This window comes from Cupressus sempervirens, chromosome 11, assembly GCF_028749045.1.
Source record: "Cupressus sempervirens isolate cs-2001-9-10 chromosome 11, ASM2874904v1, whole genome shotgun sequence".
Lineage (NCBI taxonomy): Eukaryota > Viridiplantae > Streptophyta > Pinopsida > Cupressales > Cupressaceae > Cupressus > Cupressus sempervirens.
In genome coordinates this window covers 297548966-297575163 of record NC_143128.1, presented here as the reverse complement: position 1 = coordinate 297575163, position 26198 = coordinate 297548966, and the positions used below count along the sequence as shown (strand labels likewise).

Genomic DNA, 26198 nt, shown 5'->3' with positions numbered 1-26198 from the left:
TATCTGTACTTATTTTCATTTCATCAATCTCTGCACCATTCCAAACGCATAGTAAATATGTGTCACCCCACTATTCTTACTAAACAGGATAAACGGCGTATATGAAGTTTTTATACTTTCAACCTGCGAATGATTATACTGTTACAAAGAATCGTGCTCTAATGCTACCTTCTTGCTGTCATTTATAATTGTCTTGGATTCTTCCTGTGGCATGATAGAACCCACATGACAATCACTTTCACCTTAGCGGCCAATATGAGTATTTTCTATACATCCTTACCTTTGGAAACAGCTGACTCCTATTAATTGTAGCTTTGTCCCCAATATTCGTCCACGGCAATAAAGACTGATTTACCCAGATTTCAGAATGCATTACCCCACTAGTACATTGATAACTCTGATAATGACTTTATAGATTTGTCTTTTGATATCAATTTTCAATCTTACAGGTTGGCAGGAAAAATCAGCTCTGATATCACTGTAATATCCCTAACCGAATATTTCCTGATTTCTCTTTTAACAATATAATCAGAACTGAAACATGGCAGATGTATTTTGGCACAATGGAATCCAGTAGAAAACCACAATAGATATTTGACTAGCTTCTTCTTGAATATAACATTCAAACTCAGATATAGGCAAATGGAATAGAATACTATAATAAAACCAGAGGATTCTCCACAAGAATATAACCCGTTATTTCACAATAACATCCAAGATGTTGAGCATATAACCATGAGTTACAAACCAGTAAGATAAAACCAGCAAACTCTTATAACTCCTTACAATACATTATTGCATTATACAATAGCAATACAATAACCAGCACTACGAATCCAATCCTTAATACAAATTAACAGTCTGATTGGAATACTAGAATAAAAACCTGTAAGCGCACGTGAAACACCTGAACTGATGTCTCCTCGAACAATGGGTTTGCGTCCACTGTTTGCCAGCACGAGGGGCTACACTCTCCAGCTAGCTGAAAGCTGAAGCTTTCTAAAAACTCTCACAAGAGAGAAAACTGAACTGAATCATAAATCAAGCATAGCCAACCATGAACCTCTTTCCCTTTTTAATACACAAACTAAAACTCTTCGACTCCCCTTTGGCCTTCGACCTATACCCTTGTGACTCTTCAACTTCTCTTTGATAATTCGTTTTATTCCTTCTTGACCCTTTGTCCTTATTATAACATTAAATTGACCTTTTAATATTTGGAGTCTATGTTTCAGAGTCAATTTTAACATTATATAAAATAAGACGTCAATATTTCTAATGTCCCAAAAAGGGGACATTACATGTTTGCAATGAAAACATGTGGTAAGCGACTCACTTTATATTGCAGCAGATGTCAAGTCCTCGGACTAGGCACTTTCCAATTGTTCGTGGGGCCTAGTTCGCTGTGTGTTCAAACTGGATTCAAACGTTTTGGTGTTGGTTCACCCAGGTTTGAGTCTAGTTTGAACCCGATCATGCCTGTAGGGATAAAGAGGAACCTGACCACAACTGCAAACTAGTTTGAACTTCTTCTAGTCCCGGGGGGGGGGGGGGAAGGGACCATGGTAACTTAGAGAATTAGCAGTGCTATTTCCCCAAGAACTTGAAATATCTTAAACATAGAGAACCTAATCCATGTCTCAAGAACTGTGAGCTTATGGCATTGTAGCAACATTTGCAAATATTACCCAAGAAATAACATAAACCAGCATTATTATTTGGATGTGTAACCCAAAGTACATGATCTGAACCTAAGCGTGTAAAATCTTTGGGCCTAAGAACTAGAAGTTCCACTGTCAAGAATTCTGTAAATTGACAATTTCTTTCCTTGTATCAGCTATAAAATGAAAACCATATTTTATGGCAGAAGGAAATTTTATTTATGTTAATGTATATTCTTACTCTTGGATTTGTGTAACCCAAGGAGCATGAGTTGAACCAGAGTGCATATAATCTTTGAACTTAGTGCATAAACAAGAAGTTTCTTTGTCATGAACATGAGTTTTTGAAGTAAAGTTTGTAATTTAAATACACGCTTGAGGAAATTAAAAAAGAAAGAAACATTGACAGTTTAACACTGGTATCGACTGTTATAGCATAAAGTAATCTTATACATAATTTGTTGAACATCTGTCTCAATGTTTTTCTCAAATTTGGAGATTAACAAACACATGTAGTCAGTGGTATTATATAACTACTTTATGAAATTCTGTAAGAAAATGAAAATTTGGATTTACCAAGATCCCTATGTCCTAACTTGATAAAATTTTGTATGCGCAGTTATTTGGTTTCCTATCTAAGTTTAACCCTAGATTTCCCAAGAAAGTACTTGTTGTTTTAAAATAGTTGAAATGGTTGGTAGTCATCGATTAGCAGTTTCAAAAACAAATTTCACAAATTTACAACCACCAAGGCAATTCAATTATAGATACTATTCTACCATGTTCAACTAAAGATGAAGTGGCAGTTGCTAAACCGTTGAAGCAATCTATGTGGGTTGCGACGACTTTAATATGTGCAACCCAACAACAAGGGAAAAAAAAGTCACAACTTTTAGTGCCCAAATTCATAGAGAAAACTTCCAATGCATAGGAGGATCTTTCCAAAAGCATATAAGAGTGTTCGATAGCCTATCAACATATTTTGGGACACTAGATTTCTATATGTGCATTCAATAGGGTAGGAAAAACTCAATTCTAGTAAATGAAAAAGTCTTGATTGGAAGCATGAACATCCATTGAAATTGTAATTGCTCCATTTAATTTTTTCAATTATGGTTGCATAAATATTATATCGGCATCTATGCCTAGGTTTTCCTCCATTATTTGAGGCTCTCAAGGGTATGAAGGCTGAGTACATTTTTGATTAATGAGTAAATGTGGGTTTCAAAGTGACCTTAAACCCTGTAACATCCAATAAAATTACAACTAAACTATTACTCATGTTTTTGAGGGGTAAGTTTTATTTGAAGTTTCTTCATGATCTTAAGTTAAATATTTGATATTTTTATAACCTTTTAGTTGCCATTTTGAGTTTTCAGAAGAAATCCCTAAGTTAAAAACCCTAAGACCCTTTTTGTGTCCTATGTTTCTTTTAGGTTGGTGTATCTTTTATTTTAATATTTTAGTGAAATTCGCGTTCTATGGGATTTTTCCTGTTTGGTAAAATGTATGCATTTTGGTGGTCTTGTATTCCAAAATGCTTGATTATCTCTATGCGGTATGTTTCTATTTGCTAAATGTTTACCCCACTCAGAAAAATAAATCGAAGTGGTCGACTCATTCCCAACTGTCAGATCTCGAAAAATCTATGGTCGTCGCATAGTCGCATTGAAGAGATGCAAGGTTCTTACCTTTTGCAAACATGCGAGAAGCTGACGCATATCCGATGGGCTAGCCAAAACATAAAATTTTGTATACTCACCTCACTTCAGAATTGTCAGGTCTTGCGAAATCAATGGATGTTGCTTTCTCGCTCTAATAAAGTGTGTGTTTGTTAATGGAAGCAAGAATACAATTGTATGCCATGTCTCTAGGAGCTTCCAATTTATACAAATTTCTTAGTAATCGTAGGATCTCATGAAATCTATGGTCATCACTTTCTCGCCATAAAAAGATGTGTGAGCTTTATCAAATGCGAGAATGCGATAGACTGATGCATGTCCTTGGTGGGCTTGATGCAAGAAAAAGGTCACTTCATTTTCAACAATGGGATCAAGATAGATCTACAGTTGTCACTTCTTCGGATTGTAAAGTTGTGAGGTGCTTACCCAATGCGAAAAAGTGATTGATCGCCACGTGTCTTGTAGGGGTCAATTATACCTTCATGCACGAATAATTTCACCCTATTTTATAACCATTAGATGCCATGAAATCAGTGGTTGTCGCTTTCTCACATTGAGGAGGTGCAAGGTCTTTACCTAAAGCAAGAATGTGACACATTGATGTGTGTCCTTGGTGGGCCAGCATGCTGAGTAAAGGCCATATGATTTTTAGTCGTTAGATCTTGGGAGATCTAAGGTTATCACTTATTCGCAAAATGAAAGTTCAATTTCTTTAACAAAAGCGACAAAGAAACTTATTGAAATGTGTCCTTGAGTCTCAAAATTCTACCCAAGTTCAGCTACCATTGGATCAAAGAAAATCAAAGGTTGCATTTTTGCCAAAAGAAGGTGCAATACTTTAAGTGTAAGTGATAATGCGACTGTGTGACATGTGTACATGAGTTTTTAAAGCATCAAACATGGGTCCACACGTTACAGGTTGGTTTACAATTGGCATTATCTGATTGGTTTGATTGCCTCATCATCTCTTGAATAATGACTCGACATGTAGATCAAATTAGGAACGTTGGATCATTTTGATTCAACGCATCATATTTGATGCTATTTTTTCAAATTTTGTGTCTGTTGCATGCAGCAAGTTGACAGCAAAATTAATTTAAGTTTGTGCGACAGTAATAAATGGTAAAAATGGTGCTTGCACTGCATATATAATAAAAGTGTCTATTTTATTGATTAATTGTGAAAAGAGAAGAGGCGTTTATCACTGCAAGAAATTGTGAGCAAGCCAGGGATCATTTGTGCAAACAATTCACAGAGAATCCGAAGTTGAAAGGTAAGTAATTTCTTTGGTTTGAAATTGATCATTCTACACAGGAAAATTGAGGAAAAGTCATTTGTGTGTGATCTTTTATATATTCTAAGACGCCTCGTCGGAAAAAATCTGGTGGAAAAACAAACTATATGGATAGGAGCATCCACGATGATCTTTTAGAACAGTTGGATTAATAAACAAATGATTTAGCCAAGGGTAAAGCATTAATTCACAAGTCCCCTAGGTTGAAAATTGACAAGGGTTTATTTGATAAGGGAAATCTGCTAAGGGATGTACATACATCTATGTGAGGTTTTGAGCTCTTCAATTTTCCTAGAGAAACCAAGATACCCCTCTTAACAATGCGTGGAATTTATATTTAGGAAAGTTTGTTGTGCAAGGGGTGTTCATGGAGATTAATTTTTTTAACCCTAATTGCTAAAGGATAGGACCCAATCCTCTATCTAGTACGAAATCATTATGGAGGAATCTTGTTTAAAGTCACAACAAAGGTAATCCATGAAGTTTTTATGTTGAACCCTCAATCAACCCTCCATGAGACAATCAATTTTGAGAAATTGTAATGGATTTATGAAGCTCAAAGGGTTTACCTTAGAAGTGGGCCCCTGCAAGAGCACTTTGTGAAGGTGGAAAAGCTAACCCTGGTTTCATCATCCACACTAGAGCCACTGTTGAAAAAGTATTTCAATCCTCAGGCTCAAGTTGTGTACATGTCCTTGTGTAGAGTTTTTGGTATGGAAAAGAATGATTACATATCGGTTCCACTAATGTACATGATGGTTCACATTTTGCAATATAGGATAGATTCAATTTTTTATTATGCTTCATATCTTGCTGAAGAAATTCACAATGGACTAATTGGAATAAGAAAAGGAAGAGTTGATAAGCCCTTTGGGTGGTACTCTTTGCTTATGTACATGTGCCTTTCCAAAGGAGTATTCAAGTATTTGGGAAGGAGATGAAGATAGAAAAGGAGAGTGAAGGGGAGAAGCTACTAGTACAATTGTGGAGTGTTGATATGTCTCGGGAGGTAACAGATGCTAGTTTTGTAAGGTTTGATAGGTCTTTTGCTTCAAAGATGAAAGTGCTGTTATTTTTCAGATAATCCTTGGATTATTAGAGTAAACCATACCTAAAGAATATGCTACTAGTCTAAAGGTGAGCCATAATTAGGGAGACATTATCTAATATTTGGTATCCACAGTTTTCAGAATTTATGGTTTTCAAGGAAAAACTCATGTACTACCCTTTTAAGTTCCTCTCAAGGTGGGTGTTGTAGAATTTCTATGGCAAGTTGGAGGACTAGAAGAGGAGGAGTTGATAAATAGGTCAAGAGGAACATTTTTTCCTCGCTTCACCATAACCCATTAGTTTTTCATAACCAAAGGCGGGTGGAAGCATTTGAGAAAATTTCTAGAGAAATATAACACGACACAATCTCATGCAAGATTTATAGACCCCGGGGCCTTACCTTACCCTTAGAATAATAGGGAATTTAGGTAACCGGGAAGGTCCCCAGGGTGCTTAAAGCAAACCATAAAGAATGAATGACAAGTTGAGAATAAATGGGACCCAATCAATAGATAGGCCCTAATGGTAATTTTGTGGCTCTTAGTATTATTTGACTGATTTTTGTATTTCCATCTCTCTAATGATGATTTGTTCTATGTTTTCTTTTTATATAGGGCATGAGGGCTTCTATGAAATGTTCGAGGTAACAACTAAGGAAAAATGCCATGTATACAATTTCTATTACCTTGAGGATATTATTAGGAATGAATTTTCGTTACAAGAGCAAGAAATAAAAAAGAAGTAGAGGGTGTATAGAAAAATTATGGATTTTATCAATACTTTAGATAAAAGATATGATCCATTGAAGGATATAAAATTGTGGGATGATAAGTTGAAAAAGTTGATGATACATTTTGTTGAGATTTTTCAAGTTTTGAATGAGAAAAAGAATGCCTTGATCAACGCATATTCAGATAAGGAAAATGAGGTAATTGAAAGACTCTCAAATGAGTCTGAAATGAACCCAGGAAAGTACACTCTTTAGAGGAAGATTGGGTACAATGTTGTGAGGAACACAGATATTCATCTTGTCCTAGTCTATAAGAGACAATACTTTGAGAGCCCTCCCACAGAGCCCCCTGCAAAGAAATAGAAATCAGAGGAAGGAACATCATCAAAGGTTGAGGAATATTCACCTTTCCAGACCCCCATGCATTTTGATAATGAACAAGCAATGGTTGAACATTTGAAGAAAATGGGAGGTCGTGATGATGTTTTGGTAACTACTGTAGAGTTAGAGGAGGGGATGTAATGTCCCCATTAGCAAGGACAATAATATCTGCAAAACTAATGTTAGAATTTATACAATAATAAAATATATTTCACTATTCTACCCTCTATCTTAACCCAATCTTAAAGACGTCTCCACATCAGGATCAATAACCCTTTTGAGGATTCTTAGATCCCTGGTTACTTCTCCATCTTCTATGAAGTGCTCCCTTTTAGGTCCTTCCTAGAAGAGACTTTCTCTATCTAGGGCCCTTGACACATATACATATGCTAACATCTACAGAATATTTTGACCTTATAAATGAATTAAGATCACTCTCTTCGTAATGGGACTCTCTTGATCTTAAGCTATTAAGATCACTCTCTTCCTAGAAGGACTCTCTTGATCTTAAACAATCAACCATATTAAGATCACTCTCTTCTCTCAAAAGGGTGTCTCTTGATCTTAAATCTTTAACTATTAAGTCATGTGTGTTATCCATTTCATTTTACATATACATAAATTATCCACAAGTATGATTCATTAATATAAATAAATCTATAAACATAATTAAATAAATATAATCCATAAACATACCTTTCTTACCTTCCTCTTTGCTTGGTCCATGTGGCTCTATCATTAGTCGACCCTTCAATGAATTAGTCCTTCTAGATCATCTCAACTCTATATTTTACTTTCTAAAACTCTTCCTTTTCTAATTATAAGGATAGGATAAAATAATACTTTTTTGTTTCTTCTTTTTCAAGAGTCACAACCTTTCATAATACAAATCCTTTGAAAAGTTACAACACTTTATAGTTACAATTCTTTCTAAAAGTCATAACACTTCATAACTAAAATCTTTTGGAAAAGATCTTATATAGTTACAACACTTTTGAAGAGTCACAACTATTCATAATTATGACCCTTTCCAAGGTTCACATCCTTTCAATATCATTGATACCTTTTCAGAAAGTCACTTCCTTATTTTCTTCATATTATTTTCCTCTTCCATTTTTCCTTTTTGAACTCCTATCTTCTCCCCCTCCTTTTTCTCCTCTCTAAAATAAATTCTTTTCCCTTTTATATCTTAATTTTAAGGAGTCATGTCTATTTGTTAAATATCTCTTGACTTTTCACTAGATTTAGTTAATTTATATTATTCTATGTTATATTATTTATTTACTAACTTATTTATGTTTATTAATATATTATTTATTTCTATTTAGAAAGTTTCAACTTTCTACAATATTGTCTCTTGTATTTAATTTAATTTCTTTATTTATTCATTTTGATTTTATTATTTTTTAATTATTTAAAATATCATACTAAATATGATTTCATTGATAATATAGATTAAATAATAATTATCTCCTATTTTAATATTTTAGTATTAGTTTTAATATAACTCTATTATCATTATTTATTCACTAACATTATATAATCTAATTATTATTAAAATTCTATCTCAAAATAGGGATATGATAGGGGATGCTATAGGAGCCCTCAAAGCTAGTGTTGGATCTTATAATAGAGGATTTTAAGGGGAAAGAGATAGACCCTATGATAGAGAAAGCCTACAAAAAGTTCATCTCTGATGATGATTTTGTTAAATCAAGGGCTTTTGCTCAATTTTTGTGGAGATCAAGTATGTCAAATTTTGAAGCCAAGTACAAAAAGATGAAAACAGAGCAACCTAATAAAGAGGACTTTGTTATAAAAGAAGAGATAAAAGAGGAACTAATGAAAAGCTTTAACATAATTACTCCAAAAGCAAGGAGACAAATGTTAAAGGATTCTGGTGTGTTGGTTCTCCCTGAGTGGGATATTGCCAATGCTATGGTATTTGATACCATCAAAAAGGAAAATGACACAAAGTACAAAACTGAAGAAGAAGAAGCAAGGAGACAAATGTTAAAGTATACTAGTGTGTTGGTTCCCCTTGAGTGAGATATTGCCAATGCTATGGTATTTGATACCATCAAAAAGGAAAATGACACAAAGTACAAAACTGAAGAAGAAGAAGCAAGGAGACAAATGTTAAAGTATACTGGTGTGTTGGTTCCCCTTGAGTGAGATGTTGCCAATGCTATGGTATTTGATACCATCAAAAAGGAAAATGACACAAAGTATAGAACTGAAGAAGAAGCCACGGAGGCTCATAAAGGAATAAAATATAGTGAAGACCATGAAGGTTTGGTAATGTGTTCCTTACAAAAAAGAGATAAGTCAAGGCACCAAGAAGCCTCTGACACAAGCCAAACAGGGAGCTTAATGGTGTTTAGAGTGGCAGAGATTGACAATTAATAGTCACCTCTCATGAGCAAAGAAGTGGTTGATTTCAACTTGGATGTGGCCAAAAAAGAAAAAGAAAAGTTTATTGATTTAAACACCAAGTATAAAAGGGTGCTAGAGGCATATGATGAAAGGGAGAAAAATTAGCGAAATGGCCATGATTATTACAATGTTTGAGAACAACAAGGAAAGCAGAAGACAGACGGTGAATCTTCTCAGATGATGATTGCATCATCACTAGCTCCCCTTCCTCCTACTGGCCCAATCATTGAACTTCCCCATACCTCACTACATTATGGAGAATTATCAAACGAAGAAATTGAAGAAGAAAAGAATAAACTCAATGTTTCGCAATTGGAAGTAGTGAAGAGATATGAGGATAGGGTGAGGAGCACTATTCTGCATCTAGCATCAAAAATTGACACCAAATTACTTCATTATGAGAAATCAAAGCTCTTGGTTCTTGAGAATCCTTTAATGAAAATGAAGATATGATAAGGCAAATTTTGCTTAAGTGGGTTGATCGAGAAGAAGAAATGGTCATCATATGTACAACTATCATAGACAAAGCCCACATTGATGATGCTATTGAGAAAATAGGTGATTATGTCATGAGTTTGGTAGAGTTTGATATAAATAGAGAATTAATACAAAGAAAAGTAAAATCTTATCTCTCCAAATATAAGAATAAGAATTTTGACCTTTTTCCTTCTATTTTAGATAAGGATCTTAGTTTGAAAACTTTTGAAGAGTGGGATGAAGATTTATATATCTTGCTTAGCAATAGAAGGAATAACATAATCAACAATGATGATAATGGTCTGTTTTCTGAAACTACAGATAAAATGGTAGAGACAAGAAATTTTTATATATCTTTTATGTTTGATGTTAAGCAATTGAGGGTAAAATGGAAAGAAGTTACTAGCATAGAAAAGGAGATCTTGGAATTTAATTGAGATAAGATTGCAAAGCAAACAAAAGTCGCTTCAAGATTGGTTTGACAACTACTCTGAAAGGACAAAAGATCATTGTTTCCATTTGGAAAAGGTTTTTAGCAAATCATAATAATTTTAAAGAATTCTATAGAAATAGATCATGAAAGAGTAGAAATAATTGACAAGACTTTGATTCCTAAAACAAGAAATCTAATACAATCTTTGTTTGGTCAAATTAATTTTCTAGCAAATTCAACTAATTTTTTTAAGGTATTAAAGGTAATATTTAAGACATTTAAAAAGGATGCAACAATTCATTGTGATATTCTTGTTATTGATGCATTCATGTTTATGAAAAGAGTATTCAAGGAGGCCCCTCTTTGATGGGAATATTTTTTCAGTCTATGACCTCTACCAATCACCTATCAATCTATCAATTTCTTAATGGCTCGATACTTTTTGCTCTCTTATTCTATAAAAGACATTTCAATTTCACATTTTAGAGGTTCTAAAGTCTTGTGTCAAATATGAATTAACTTGAATGTCTTTTCTATATAAATAAGATTATTTGTCTAAAATGATATTGTTTGTACTTCCAATGCTCAAAACAATTCCCAAATATAAATGAAAATAATTTCAAATTATCTTCATATTTATACATTCAATTATACAAGAAAATAATATACTAAAGATACCATTGCAAATTTCTTATAATTGAATGTATAGCTTTTTAATTTCTTTAAATGGAGAACTAAATTCTTAGATATTTTAATTTGTATTTAATAGAAAAACACACCCTTATATTTTTCAAATAACTATTTCAAGATGATATACAATAAATAATTTCTAGAAACGCACAACTCTGGGAACTGAGAAGACAAATAATAGTTGAGATATATCATTGCTTTCCGTCATACCCAATCTATGTCATCTCTTACCTCTCCTCTTCCACGCTCTCCACATATTACATATTTTTCGCATGCATTACATTGATATCCTCTACTCCATGTATCACTGCATAAACTGCAGCTAATATCCTCAGAAAGCCATAGCTGGAGGAGAGGATGTCGTGGACAATGTTTGGGATGAATTATTCCGTCTCTCCATCTACTCTCCATACTTTTCTCAATTCCTCTCTTTTTTATGTCCCCCACCAATTTTACCTTGCTATCTTCTTCACCATCACTCAGTATTTTTACCACTTCCATTCCCCTCCCACTTACAATCTCACCATTTATATCCACCACCACTATGCTTGCCTCCTTTTTATTTCCCCGGGAGTTATATGCTGCACTAGCAAGACCCAGTACCATTCTTCTCACCTTCACTATCCTTTCATCTGTTCCCATTCCATTCATTAAGTCCTTTCGCAAATACTTAACACGCCACCAAAATCTTTCTATGTCAGACAAGGAGAGTGTTGCTATGCCACACATCTCCGACTCATTTTCTTTGAGATTGTCACAAGCCATGTCATAATCATCTGAACTGATTCTATGGATGAGGTCGTGGGCAACATAAAGCACATTGAATTCCATTCCTAACGTTGTCAAAGCAGAATTCAAGTGAGGGGCGAGCTCCATCATCTTCTCGGGTGAAGCCACGCAGAACAACGTCGTCACTCCACGATCCATCACCTCCTTTGCCTATCACCAAAACTCCAATTTCTTACCATTATGAAATTAAGTACAAATAAGCTCGGAGATTCATAGCGCATAGCTGAAATGAAAGGTTACAATTGTTCTAAACTCACCTTGTTTGAGAGAAACTCGATATTTTGAAAGAAGAATTGCAAAGTGGATGAAGAATTGAGTTTGAATGTCTCCCACTCTGCCTTCATCAGTTCTTCTTCACGAGCTTCAGAAAATGGATACGACTTCACTCCCCACCACTCTATCATCGCCATTGCATCTTTGTTTAATATCCTTCCCTTCTCGTCCACCACACAGACGCATGGCTCACTAAGACCATAAATAGATTTTCCCTGTGCCTGAATAAAAGACTCCGTTCTCTCCTTTATTAACCATGGATCTGGTACCAAAGGCCATGGAGCATTGACAGCCGCTCTCTCAAACTCCTCCCACGTGTCTCCAGATAGTATGATGGAACCCAAACTACTTCTACCAAGTTATCAATGAAGCCACTCCTTTGCATTTTCTTATACATTGCTTTCAGGGCAGTGGTGCGCATTATTGGTACATCAAGATATGTGATGAGAAGTAATATCAATTTTCCCTGTAAAGTGGCAACCTCTACCTGCAATCAGCATTCTATTGCAATCATCAAATAGTTTTACACGATTAAAGCGACACTAAATTTTTAAAAGTAAATTTACTAGAAAACAATACCTGACGGTTTCCACTGAGCAAGAGATAATCTGTTTCTCCAGTTACCAGCAATTCTTTTAGCAATTCAAGATTACTCTCTCTGAGAGTGTTTCCTAAAAAGGCCACTCGATCCAACATATAAGAAGACATGTCTTCCCACGCCGACAGGAATTTGAAGTTGTTTTCTTCTAATTGATCAGTGCTACGGAAAACTACAATGCTATCCGCTGCTTTAAAAGATTTGGATAATTTATGATAGAATGAGGAAGTCCTGAAGTTATCAGGTGTATGAGCCAGGATTTTGAGGGCGGCACACTTTGAAGATATTAATGATTTAAAACGTCTCCCAAGATATATGATTTGCAACTCTTTTGAATTCTCTTGCAGCTGCTGCAGGTTCTTTCCCAATGCTTCGTACGGCCGAATGACATCGCCAATATCAATGATAAGGATTATTGGATTTTGTGGTTGAAGTGAGGATGGATGCAAGGGGTTTTCATCTGCGTCAACCAGAAGCCCTTCCTCATCAAATACCCTTGCTAGCACCCCTTCCAAAAACAGAGCCCTTCTCCCTTCTTTACCCTGCAATTGGGATGCAATTAGAATTAGTTGATGCAATGCGGTCGAAAATTTCGCACCAAAATAGAAAAGAAGTGATTCTGCAACTTAAATATACCCAATTTAAGGCCATGTGCATATCCTCTAACTTCATATCGGTAGCCAAAATAATAATGGAATAAAATTTGGAATTTCTCCTCAAAGATTAATTATTTGCACCAAACTAAATCCATAAAACAAAATTAGCGCATATACCTGAGGTAAGTCTGTTACCGCCACCAGGCTCCTCTCCTTTTGTCTTTTCATTTCAATCCAACGCTGTATCATTCTTTCACTGCCAGCAATGTCTAGGCGCCACAAGCTCCTAATATTCCCCACACTATCCATCCATTCACCACCCAAACTCTCACATTTGCAAAGATTCAGTCTTGTTAATGATGGGAGAAGATGGAAATCATCAGAAAGCTTTATTAAATTAGAGCATCTGGATAGATCTAAGCTTTCCAAGCGGCTAAGCTCGCCAAATCCATCAGAAAGATTTTCTAAATTAGAGCATTTGGATAGATCTAAGCTCTCCAAGCAAGTAAGCTCACCAAATCCATCAGGAAGCTTTACTAAACTAGAGCACCCTGATACATCCAACATTTTCAAGCAGCTAAGCTCGCCAAATCCATCAGAAAGCTTTTCTAAACTAGAGCACCCTGATAGATATAAGCTTTCCAAGCAGCTAAGCTCGCCAAAACGGTCTGGAAGATTGCATAAACTATCACATCTAGACAGACAGAGATACTTTACTGCTGCAAGGCAATGGAAGTCGCTTCTCAATTCCTCCAGTTTAACACATTCTGACAAATCTAATGTTTCTAGAGAACTAAGTTTCCCAAAATTTTGAGGCAGGCTTGACAAACTCTTGCAATCAGCCAACCTTAATTCTTTCAATCCTCCGAGACAATGAAAGCCATCGCACAGCTCATTTAAGCTTTTACATCCTGTCAAGTTTAAACGTTGCAGGCAAGTGAGCTCACCGAACCTGCTGGGAAGCGTCTTCAAACTGTAACAACTGTTTAGTGAAATACTTGTGACCATTGTATTGTTGCAAATCTCTTCTGGTAGCTCACTTAAACTTGAACAGCAACGAATTTCTATTCTGGACCCCCCCACAGACATCAAGCCCCCAAGGCTACCGGGAATGCAAAGCAGGCTGTAGCATCCTCTTATATCCAGTGAACGTAATGAGTTGAGCTTTTCCAGATTGCACGGGAGCTCTTGCAAACTCGAGCAATGCGACATGTCGAGCTCAGTAAGATTGGTCAACCCCCCAAATCCAGCTGGCAACTGCTTCAGATTAATACATCCACTCAATTCTAGCTTCTCTAAAAACCTGAGCTTGACAAGAGCTTCGGGCAATTCTTCTAGGTCTTCACATCGGGACAGTTTCAACCTTTGCAGATTATGTAAATTTGGAAAACACTGGGAAATTCCATCAGCATTCCATTCATACAATTCCAGCTGCTTTAACGAACAAAGACGCCCGATTTCAGCGATTCCATGAATTCGGGTACCAAATAGTTTGAGCACCTTTAAATATGGAAGATTCTGTAATGAAGATAAAGAATCCAAATTCACTACTTATAGTGCACTTTATTTTCATCTCCAAGTACTAAGCATCATTATTATTAATTCATAGCTAAAATTTTGGAAAATACGAAAACTTGGAAGAAATAAATTATTTCAATGTGGAATTCATTGACCACTTGCCATGGACGAACTCAAAATGACATCCTCCTTGGGGTTCTCAATTGATAGGTATCTCAAATGACAGAGTTTGAATATATTGATTGGTAATCTGCACATCCCACTGCCCACATGAAGAAATCTCAGCTGGTCAAATTGTTTGCTGCATTTCCCTTCACAACGGTCAGATTGCCTGCATAAAATATTCTCAAGAATCGGCTCATTGCGTCCAACTCTTCTGCTGATATAAACAAGGGAAGCCTCGGATCTTCCATCCAAACTCCCTTTACTTGGGAAGCAAGCTGTCAAAATTCAGACACTCTCAAGCATGTTATAATAACTCAAGGAGGGAATTTTTCATAAAGCTTCTGTGTAAACAAATTAAAAAAGTAATATATATAAGAATGAAAATTTATGCATACCTCTTTATCTTTTAAGATCAAAGAAAAATCTTCTTCACATTTTATTCGAGTCTGCTTCGATTTATTACGACCAGCTGCTAAACTGAGATCATGAATCTTTATCTTCTTACCGTCCCTCTTGATCAGAGCTCCTTCTTGTAAGCATTTCATTTCTTCCTCTCCCACAATATATTCAACTTCTTCCCTCTCCCACTCCCACTTTGATGGCCACCAAGAGAAAAATGAGCAAATGTCAAGGAATGCTTCTTTGCTACTTGGATTAAGCCCCTTGTAGGAAAACAAAAAAACTCTTGACTCATCAAAATTATACTTCTCACTGCCACAAAAATCTTCTCCAGATTTTAGCCAACGCAATACTCCCTCATAAGATTCAACTGTGTTCTTCCGTTGATGAATATAAGCTCCAATGACCTCCAAAAATAATGGACAACAACTGCATTTCTCTGCTATTTTCCTCACCTGAGATCTTTCTTGCAATATAGACTCCTTTTCTATTTTTCTATCAATTTTCCTACATAGCACTTCAAGAGCTCCATCAATAGAAAGAGATCCTATGTCATATTGTTTGCAAGGTTCAATCCTACAATACTCAATTGTTCCTGAGACGTTTGTTTCTCTAGCTGTCAGAAGTAATCGAAACTTCTTTGCACTTGTGAAATCCTTGGGCAAAAGCTTTTCTAGTGGTTCTAGATACAAAGCATTATCAATATACAAGAAGACGGATTCTTTTTCTATGATTTCTTTTAGGCTCTGTTGTCCACTTTGGTAATCTCTTACATCATGTTTGGTGGTAGTCAAATCATGCAAAATTGAGGATTGAATGTTTTCTATTTTGGGATTTGTTTCTAGGCTTTGAATGAGGTTAACTTTACAATGTTTCCAACCATGAAGTTTGTCTTGTAAAGAGGAATAAACTGCATCTGCAAGTGTGGTCTTTCCAGACCCACCAACACCATATAATACCACTGCTGTTGTTGCACTATCACTCTCCGAATCAAGTTCTTCAATGACTTCTTTAATTTTATCCTCTATTCCAACTGCTAGTAACAAAGACATGTGAAATGGTACAAAATGTCAATATAGCACCTATATTATTAACCAAACAATAGCTGAAAAACAATTAGTTGATGATGTTTTACCTGCATCATGGTTGAGGGAGGGAATAAGGGGTGGAGGACTAACCAAGGAGATTAATGTATTGCCTATGTTTTGCACACCCTTTAAAGTAGAGGCACTAATCTGTAAATGAAGCTTCGCACACATGTCTTCTATATTTCTGCTGAGTTGTTGAAGCTCTTGTTTATCTTTTGAAGCTTTCCGAATTCTGTACCTTATTCAATTAAACAAAAAGATTTTATAGTGTCATGTATAGAAATAATGATATCTTTAAAAATAGAGTCTTAATCTAGAAAACTATAGTGGTTTCTTTGAATGTTACTCTTCATATTAGAGAATTGAAAAGACAAATATAAATATATTTATGCATTCTTAAAAAACAATTGTTCAAACCTAAAATTATTATGCACCTTTCAAGTCCTTTCCTTCTCTTTTGTGAACAACATTGGATGGCTCCTTCCACTATAAATTGTATAGACTCGTGTAATTTACCATGTAATTCCTTTTGTAAATTTGGAAGATCCAAAAGTCGGAGGATTACTTTCGATAAATTAATCATAGACTTAAAAAGTCTTGGACACTCTTCCTTGTTATTTTCAATTGTATCTACAGTTTTCAAAATTGCACCCACCATTAAGAAACCCACTGCAACCCAATGAACACTTCCAATGGTATTTAATACTTGAATGCTCGTTTCATATGTGTTTCCAGAATATTCTTTTATCTACAAAACCAAATACAAATTGAAATAAATTAATCATCAAGAAGCAAAATTAGGATTTACTCTTTCCATTTCTTTAAAAAAAAGCATACCCAATAAACAAATAGAAGTATATATTCACACAAAAAAGCTTATTCATCAAAACAAATTAAAAACAAAATAGAAGATTTTATAAACAAAATAAAATTCCTTAATAAACATTGTATAATTAAAAGAATAGTTAATTTCTATCAAATTTTTAGAATAAATAAATAGTTAGTAGGTTAGTTGATTAATTGCTTACCCCTAGAAAGTCTTTTAGTCGAAAATAAGACTCTAAAAATCACGAAATAATGTGGTGAAAGTCAATCCAATTGTATATAAATTACAATACCTTATTTAGTAGTGTGGTTTAATTTACTTTTTCATTGTGGGGTAAAAGTACAAAGTTGTGTCACCTTTTAGGCTGACTTAGAACGACTGAATTTTAGTATTTCTATCTAAAAATCAATTTTGTTCAAATATATGATCTAGATAATTTCATTCCAACTAAGTTATATATGGTCTCACACTTTTCCAATTCGAAAATATCTATTAAATGCATGTTTTATACTAGTTTGTATTCAATTACTTAAGAAATATAATTATTTCAAAAAACTGATGTTTCAATAACTCTTACTATTTTTTATGATATTTTTTGAATGACTTATAAACACCATTTTATAGAGCTCAAAGTCAAGAATATTATAATATAGAGTTTATAGTGTTTTAATTAGATATAGTATATCATAATTAAAAAAATCTACAAGCACATTTTTTAACACTTGAAAAGATGTCAATTTTCAGAAAGAAAAAAATATTAAATCATATAAAAAAAAATTGAAACTTATATGACGTTCTAGAGGAGAGAGTCCTCTTCTAGAATGTATAACTTTTATTCTGGTCAAAATATATTTGTTTTGAAAAATGTGGTGGGAGGTGAAAACTATTGATTTTAGGTGAGTTGAAATTTCAATCATTATAAAACAGAAAATATAAGTCTAAAGCTAATTTTTATTTTTGATTGTTCTAGATATATATGTTATCAATAACATAGTCTAAGATCAAAGGGAAATAAGTTTATTTCCATATAGTTTTGTGGTGGAAACTAGACCCTTAATTTTTAGCAACTAAAAAAATCTCTATAAAAATTATGAAAATATATCAATTCTTATTTCAAATAATTGTTAAAAATTATAATCCTAAATTTGATCAATTTCTACACATTTCATTAGTTTACGTCATTTTCAAATTTTAAATAATAATACTAGTTTTATATCATTGAAGGTGACCAGTTATACTTTTGTTAGCCTTTTCCTTTACAAAAGGGTGACACAGGTTTGTGTTTTCACCCTATGTGTGCTCATTATTTTAACAATAAAAATAGTCCATTAAATAAAATATTTGCAAAAAGAATTTTTTCTTCTTCAATATATCTTCAAGTCTCTTTTTCTATTATATATTTATGTTTTTGATTGAGGCAAAAACAAGTTTTGAAGGGACCTGAAACCCTTTACATAAAGATTATTCAACAGCACAGAGCCACGAGATCAACTTGCACATTATCCTTCTCAACTTCTTTAGTTTGCATTTCCTCAAATTTAGATGAAAGGACACAATGCTTAATATTGAGGCATTTGATCTTGTTGCCTTGTTTTCCTAATTGTCAAATTGTACCAAATTTTCATCATAGAGTCAAAAAGTGTTGAAGTGTGCCAAAATTCAATCCTTAAAAGAACTTTCAATTTATTACCTTTTAAAATAATTTGATGGTCTTAATGCCTCCAACTCATCTTTATCTTCGCCTAGCACTTCAAAATTTTGAAATCTGCCACCTGACTCTCAAGTTATGACAGGTTAATGAAAGCTCTCAGAATACGTGTTTTCAATTGAAACATTAACCTTTAAGACATTAAGAGGTTAAGAAATGGGGTTCAAAACACACAATTTCATTTGAAACCTTAACACCCCTACCTAAAAAGGAGTTAGAAAAGCACTTCAAACATGCATTTTGAACACCCAAGCTTAACCTCCAAAAATAAAAAAGGTTAAGCAGGAAACCCAAAGCACGTGTTTTGGAAACGATTCTTAACCTCTTTGCCCAAATATGAGAGGCTAAAACTTACGAGGTTAATGAACCTCAATAAGAGTGAGTTATCTCCGGGGGCTCATGATATGCAGGGTCATTTTCACAATTTAGATTCATTTGGAGTTCTTGAAAATACAATGATTTGGTTGAGAAATTTTTGAATCCTCCATGCCAAAGGTGAAATTAATATCAATATGGTGCAGAGTTCAATGTGTATTCTATAAAAGATGTCATTTCATGCAGAAGTATAAAATTTCAAAGTCTTGAGTGTGTATCTAAAGATGCAGATGGAAGGCAACAAAGTGTTTTAAACTAATGTTGCAAAGAAATGAGGATAACCTCATAGAAGACCCCATCCAAAATAAAAGAACTTGATTAAAAGTCTCAGGGGCTGTATGACTTCATCCTAATCGCGCGTAGAAGGAATCTGAAGTTGAGCAACTAATACCATAGTGCTAGGTGTCTCCAATGCAAATTATGTTGGAAAAAGAAACTTGCTACATATTGAGTGATGGATTGATGAATAAAGCCAAAGCCTATTATGGTGGGAAAACAATAATATCTACCTGTGATTATTCATGCATTATGGCGGGAACTTTCATCATATTTTATGATTGAAAATGCTAACAATTGAAGTTGCAAAGTTAGGTTTGTCAAAGTGCTTTGTCATTGAACTAGGAATGAAGCAAAAGGATTGCGGAAATGGCACCTAATATGATAGAAGAATGCAATATATTTATAGTATAACAAATAATATGCTTCTGAATTGTCTGACCGAAAGCCTCAACTGAAAACGATCGTAGAAAGAAATGATTGCAAAAGTGTATCAATAATATGCCACCTCGTTGAATATAGCGGCTGCAGAGATATGAAATAGAGCAGGCATGTCAACTGGATCTATGGAATGAATTTGTATCGAATGACACAGAACATGATTGTTGAGTGTACTTTTATATGAGTGAGATACACGAGTTAGGGTTATTTCGCTTAATGACTCAAGATGTTTTTATTTGAAGCTGTGATCGCAATCCTTTCATGAATTGATTTGTGGAATAGTCCTTATATATTGAATAAAAGCATAAAGAGTGTAAGAATATGAAATGGGAAAAAAGGGGCTCAACAAAACGGCTCTTTCACCATTTCATGGAGGAAACAATGTACATGTTTAATATAAGGCCCAATCCATAGATCATGATTGCCAACAATGCATAAATGGATTTGGAAGATCTTTGAGGAACTTTTAAGCTATAAGGGTACACACAAATGTTCGTGCAAAGTTTGAAAAACTCCCATGTAAAGTCAATGGGTAGGTCAAATATTAATGCTGGCAAAAGTCAAGGTTGAGAAATTCATTAGAGCTTGCTCATTCTAAACATGTTGGCCTCACGTCAAACTAAATTTTCAGAGTGATAGTCTTTTGAAGATATACCTTGTTCAGGGGAAGCACCAATCTATGTATAAAACTCTTCCAAAGTCTAATATTAATCTTGGTGGAGGATTGGATGAAGACACTTCTGGACAAACCTATCAAAGAGGAGGGGGTGGACATTAACAAGGAAGAGTTTGAGGAGAAGAACAAGGAACCGGGAAAGAATGTGGGCAGCTAGCCTTGCCTATGTTTTTTTATATAGTTTTTAGTGTTTTGGATCACTCTGAACTTGGTGCCCTATGAGGTTTTATTATATATGTATATGATTAGGTACTGGGTTGATAGCAGTAATATGTCCCCTTACTACTTGTATGTTTTTCCATTTTATTTGTTGGTGAGTAACAAGACTGGTGGTAAGGATTACTCTGTTTCAGAGCTTGTCTTTATTTATTTTTTGAAGTATAAAACTAGTATCAGTTAGATAAGTGGGAGGTAACCTCCAGTGGATCCTTCAGCCTTTTTGTACTTTGGGTCAAACCCCCTTTCTTTTGGCTGCTATCTAATACTTCAAAAACATTTCTATATGTATAATCGCCTTTTGTTTGAAGTCACTCTCTCTCTCTTGGTATATAGTTTGCCAATATTTAAAGTTTTGCAGTCCTCTTGACACCGTTCTCATAGCATGTCCCAAAGATTCAGACGAAGAAAGATACTACAAGAACGACAACCAGAGTTTTAATTCTAGAAACAAGGCAAGAGCATTTATAAGTGTTGTGAAGGATTAGTTCTACAAATGGAGATGGCTTGGTACATCCAAATTCAAACCAGTTATGTAAGCTTCAAGTTGCAGAAGAATGGTGAAGATATGATGAAAATTCAGATGAAGAAATCCTTCAACTTAACTTGAGTCTTGATTCTTCATCAAAGTTAATAAGTACCAAATTGTTATGCTTGAAAGTTTTGACTTTTGTCACTTTTGGCCATAGGTTAGGGATTTGACCATTTTTGTGCAAAATTGTGAGGTTGATAAACCGAGCCCAAAACACATAAAAAGAAGAAAGTTATTAACCCAAAAAGGAGTTAGTTATGAGAAAAACCTATAAATAGAAGGCATTGTTATTGTAAAAAGACTAAAAAAAAACTTTTGCAAAGAGGAAATCTTGGAGGAATTTTCAGCGAACATTAACGAACTTTTGATTTCGCATTATGTGTAATGATTTTGAGTTCGTATATTCTTAGATTTAATGAAGAGTGCATTTGTTTGTATGTCCAAATGTCGTCCTAAGTTATGGTCACTAATTTCTCGTATGTTAAGTTGGTGATTCTTTTATACATTTATGCGGGTCATAAATATCCTATGTAATCGATGCAAAGAAAAAAACTTATCTTTTGGGATCTTGATGTGAATGCATTGGGATAGTTTATCTTTTCATATGTTAGGGTCTACTATCCGTCCTTTGTCATCATTGCATTTTGTGCTCAAAACCTCCTTACAAATTGTTGTCTTTTAGGAATCCAATCAGGGGTTTGTATGCATATCTTTTGGATTTTTGTCATTCATCATATTTGGTTTCATATAGGTGGCATCTCCTCGATTGAATCTCTTAGGATATGTCAAGCTATGTCCTGTGAATACACTTCGCTAAAAATAACTCTCTAATAAGTACAAACATGTTGTTAAACATGCATTGATTGCTCATCGTGCCCACTTTTGCGAGCATTACTCATCAAGAATCATACAAGTTTACAATTTGCTGATATTTTTGCAAATTCATTCTCCTTCTACTTCTCCATCTAGTGTGCCTACCACATGTTTCCCAACACTATCTTGTAGTGGGGATATTGAGTAGTATGTCAAAGGTTTTTCCAAAGTCACATGACAATGTTGAACATCACATGCATATATCAACATTGTTCCTTTGGAAGGCATCGCCATAATAAAACATAAAAGTATCAACTGTTATCGTGACGATTTTCCTTGTAGTAAGAGTTCAATTTTGTAGCATGTGCACAAATGTAGCAAATGATATTTTGAATTGAATTTCAAGGGTTTCCAATTTCTTGTATAATATTGCATCTTAAACTTCCTTAATAATTTTGTAATGTTAAGACTCGGTTCAAATAAAGCCATCTCCAAGTTTTTTATTAATACATAGTTTCAATACACATGATACAAGATGTTAATGCTTTAGAGACATAATACCACAATTTGAATTTGACATCAAAATACAATTGTCATCCTTGCAAATGAATGACTTAAAGTCTAACAATAATATGGTGTTTGGTGGATCAATCATGCTATTAGAAATATGCATAATTTTGGTACTCTCCTTTACAGTGAAAAAACACTTGTATTCATCCTTTTGTTGGCCTCCAATGTAATACTCTTTTATGCAATTTTGTATACAATCGAGTTAGTCATGTACACCTGTTGTTAAACATGCATTGATTGTTCATTGTGTCCACTTTTGCATGTATTACTCATCAAGAATTGTATAAGTTACATTTTTTTGATATTTCTACAAATGCATGTCTCATCTTGTTGCTGCATCTAGTGTGCCTATCACATGTTTCCCCACAATGTCTTGTAGTGGAGATATTGAGTGGTATGTCAAAGGTTTATCCAAAGTCACATGACAATGTTGAACATCTCATGAATATATGTATATTGTTCCTTTGGAAGGCGTCGCTATAATAGAATATATAAGTATCAATTGTTACCGTGATAGTTTTCATTACGTAAAAACATGTTTTAAAGTACTCAAAACCTTGTACAAATTATCATAGAAGCAAGAGCATAGAAGCTCAGACAACAAAATGCCTCATAGCCAAAAGAGAATAGACAAAACAAGCCAAAAACAAGAGGCCAAAATATAACTATGCATGAAAAGACAACAAAATAAAAGCAAAAAGATAGCCCCAGGGCAACTACATAGTCTTCAGAAGTTCCGCTGCTTGGTCTGCCAGGATATTCATATTTTCTGCAGATGCTTTTATTTCATCCAACTTTTTTGCTTCTGCACCTTCATTCTTCTTGGAATTAGCCCTTGTGCGCTTGCTTGGGCCCTGGTCCTCTTTCATAGCATTAGAGTCTTGGCTTTTGCTCTATTCCAACTTGTTCAGTAGGGTGTAAAAGTTGTCAGCCACGGTCTTCAATATATTACAATTATGATCTGCCAATTTCTTAACCGTTTTTTCTAGGTTACCCACTCTAGTATCCAACCCATCCATCTTTTTTTGAAGGTCTTTGCCCAGTTGATCTAAATTTCTTTTCTTTGCTTCAAGTGGTGGCACATGCTTCATCAAATTCTTTACCTCTTCCACATTGCCTATAACCTCAAAAAGTTTGTCTATGTGCTAACCTAGTGTTCTCTCCCCCTTTGCTGTCTTGCTGAGATGATCCAAATCCCTTGATATGTCTCGTATTTTTTGCTTTAGGGTGCCAATATCTTTCATCATTATCCGTGGCTTCCCAAAGATTCCCTTTAGAAACCCCTGATCATCCTCATCTTTGTTACTCTCAAGGAAGTCCTTTTGTTGCTCTCAAGGAAGTCCTCGTGCTCCTCCTATTTGTTTCTATCCAGCTCCATCTCCTTGAGATCTCTCTCGACATCCACATCCTGAGAAAACACTTTTTTCCTTTTTCTTTCCACCCTCTTAATTAAGAGTTCATCATAAGAGGGGACAAAATCTCTTTCAACATTCTTCCCCTTGTTTCCCGTAGCCTTGCCCAGAGTTCCTCTCTTCTCAATACTGTGATAGTTTTCCTTGCATCAAAAATTCAATTTTGTAGCATGCACAAATGTAGCAAATGATATTTTGAACTGAATTTCAAGGGTTTTCAGCTACTTGTATACTATTGCAACTTAAACGTCCTTAGCAATTTTGTAATGTGAATACTTAGTTCAAATAAAGTCATCTCCATGTTATTATTAATACAAAGTTTGAATCCACATGATGCAGGGTGGTAATGGTTTAGAGATGTAGAAGTGGTATCACACTTTGAAGTTGCAATCAAAATGTAATTGTTATCCTTGCAAATGGATGACTTAAAGTTGGAAGATAATATGGTGTTTGTTGGATCAATCATGCTATATTAGAAATGTGCATCCTTTTGGTGCTCTTTTTTACAATGAAACAAACACCCTTGTTCATCATGTTGTTGGACTCCAATGTAATACTCTTTCATGCAATTTTGTACATAATTGAGTTAGTCATGTACTCTAAAGAAATTGAAGTGAAGTAAAGCTACTAAGGGAACAATGAATTCTTTATACATTGGTGTAGCTAATGACTTTTGGGAAAATATAATCTTATGTATACAGTGGTCTACACATATTATAAATTAATAATGTGTAATGCATAATTTTGATTGTTATACTTTGTTTGGTTTTCTTAAATTATTCAATTGATCTATAGAGTTGAACTCCCAAATGAGTAATATGTTGGAGAAATCAACATGCGATACATGCAATGAACATAATAGTAAGTGTGATGATAAAAACACGTTCTTAAATAAATCATGTGAACAATTCACACACGAACAATATAAAGGTGTAAGAAGTCATCCATGGGGTTGATTTACTGGAGAAATAAGAGACCTGAGAACTAAGTGTCACCATTGGCTAGGGACTTTTGCAACTACTAAGGAAGTTGTCATTACATAAGGAAGAGTTGCATTTATGATGAGAGGGAAAAAAGAAACATCTTATTCGATCTCTGACATTTTGAAAATAGATGATAGTGCAGGTGAAAATGAAAGGACTAGTCTATTGGTAAAGTTCATAGTCTAAAGAGTATTAGAACTTCAAGTTTTGTTCCATTAGAGCATCGCATTACATACTTAGGGAAACCTCAATTAAGAACATTACACTTTTTTGCATTTGTCATAATAAGGAAGACGAATCTCTCACACTAAGCTCCTCTCTTGCTAAATTTGAAGGACAACATACCCAAAAAGTGACAACTCCCATGCAACTTTAAATTGACAATAAGCATATTGAAAATTTTGCAGAACATGTACCTAATTATCTTGTATTATTATACAGTCCCAGAGACCTAGGCCTGTTAGACATTGATGTTCGAAGGTACTAACCGAATAAAAATCTAGACAAATGCAGAAAGGTCGGTTGCAAAGACGACTATGTTAAACCTTATCCAATTCTTGAAAGTGAACCGATTGCTTCTTACAAAAGTAGCATGGGTTGTTAGCATGAATGCTGATGGTATTCCTTTGGGGGAGTATCCTAAGCATTGCTGAGTATGTGGCATGATTGACATGTTGCATTCATGACTGTGTTTGTCATTGATGACAACATAGTGTGGTTTTTGTGAAGACTGGCAGAGTCGCAGAGATAGATTGTGGTCGTATAGACATAGTTTGATGTTTAGGTGAATCGTGGTTAAGAACGTGTTCTACATTGTGTCCTGATGATGAGGTTAAGTGTGCATTGAGTAAGCTGAAGCAATGCAGAAGATATACGAGATTTATAGAGAGCAGTACAGAGACAAAGTACCTGATAAGCAATTTTTGATGATTGGATTGTATCTCCTAATAGAGATAGAATCATGATATGCGAAGATATACAATGATGAAAGATAGGCTGATGATGATGTCAACGAGTGCACAAGTTTTGGAGTCAGACATGTGAGAAGTTGCAAAGACTATGAGCCGACAATGTTGTATGATTGTGAAATAATTAATCATCTTAATGTGG

The 26198-nt window shown here is 34.5% G+C and overlaps 1 long non-coding RNA gene across 1 annotated transcript in view; it reads left to right on the top strand.

Annotated features, from left to right (window-relative positions):
* The window catches only part of LOC149529302 (uncharacterized), a 45847-nt gene extending 20936 nt beyond the window's left edge, over positions 1–24911 (top strand). Inside the window, exon 4 of the long non-coding RNA XR_016359152.1 lies at positions 24445–24911. This is a non-coding gene — a long non-coding RNA (uncharacterized LOC149529302). The remainder of the gene's footprint in view (positions 1–24444) is intronic.
* The last annotated feature ends 1287 nt before the right edge of the window (positions 24912–26198 follow it).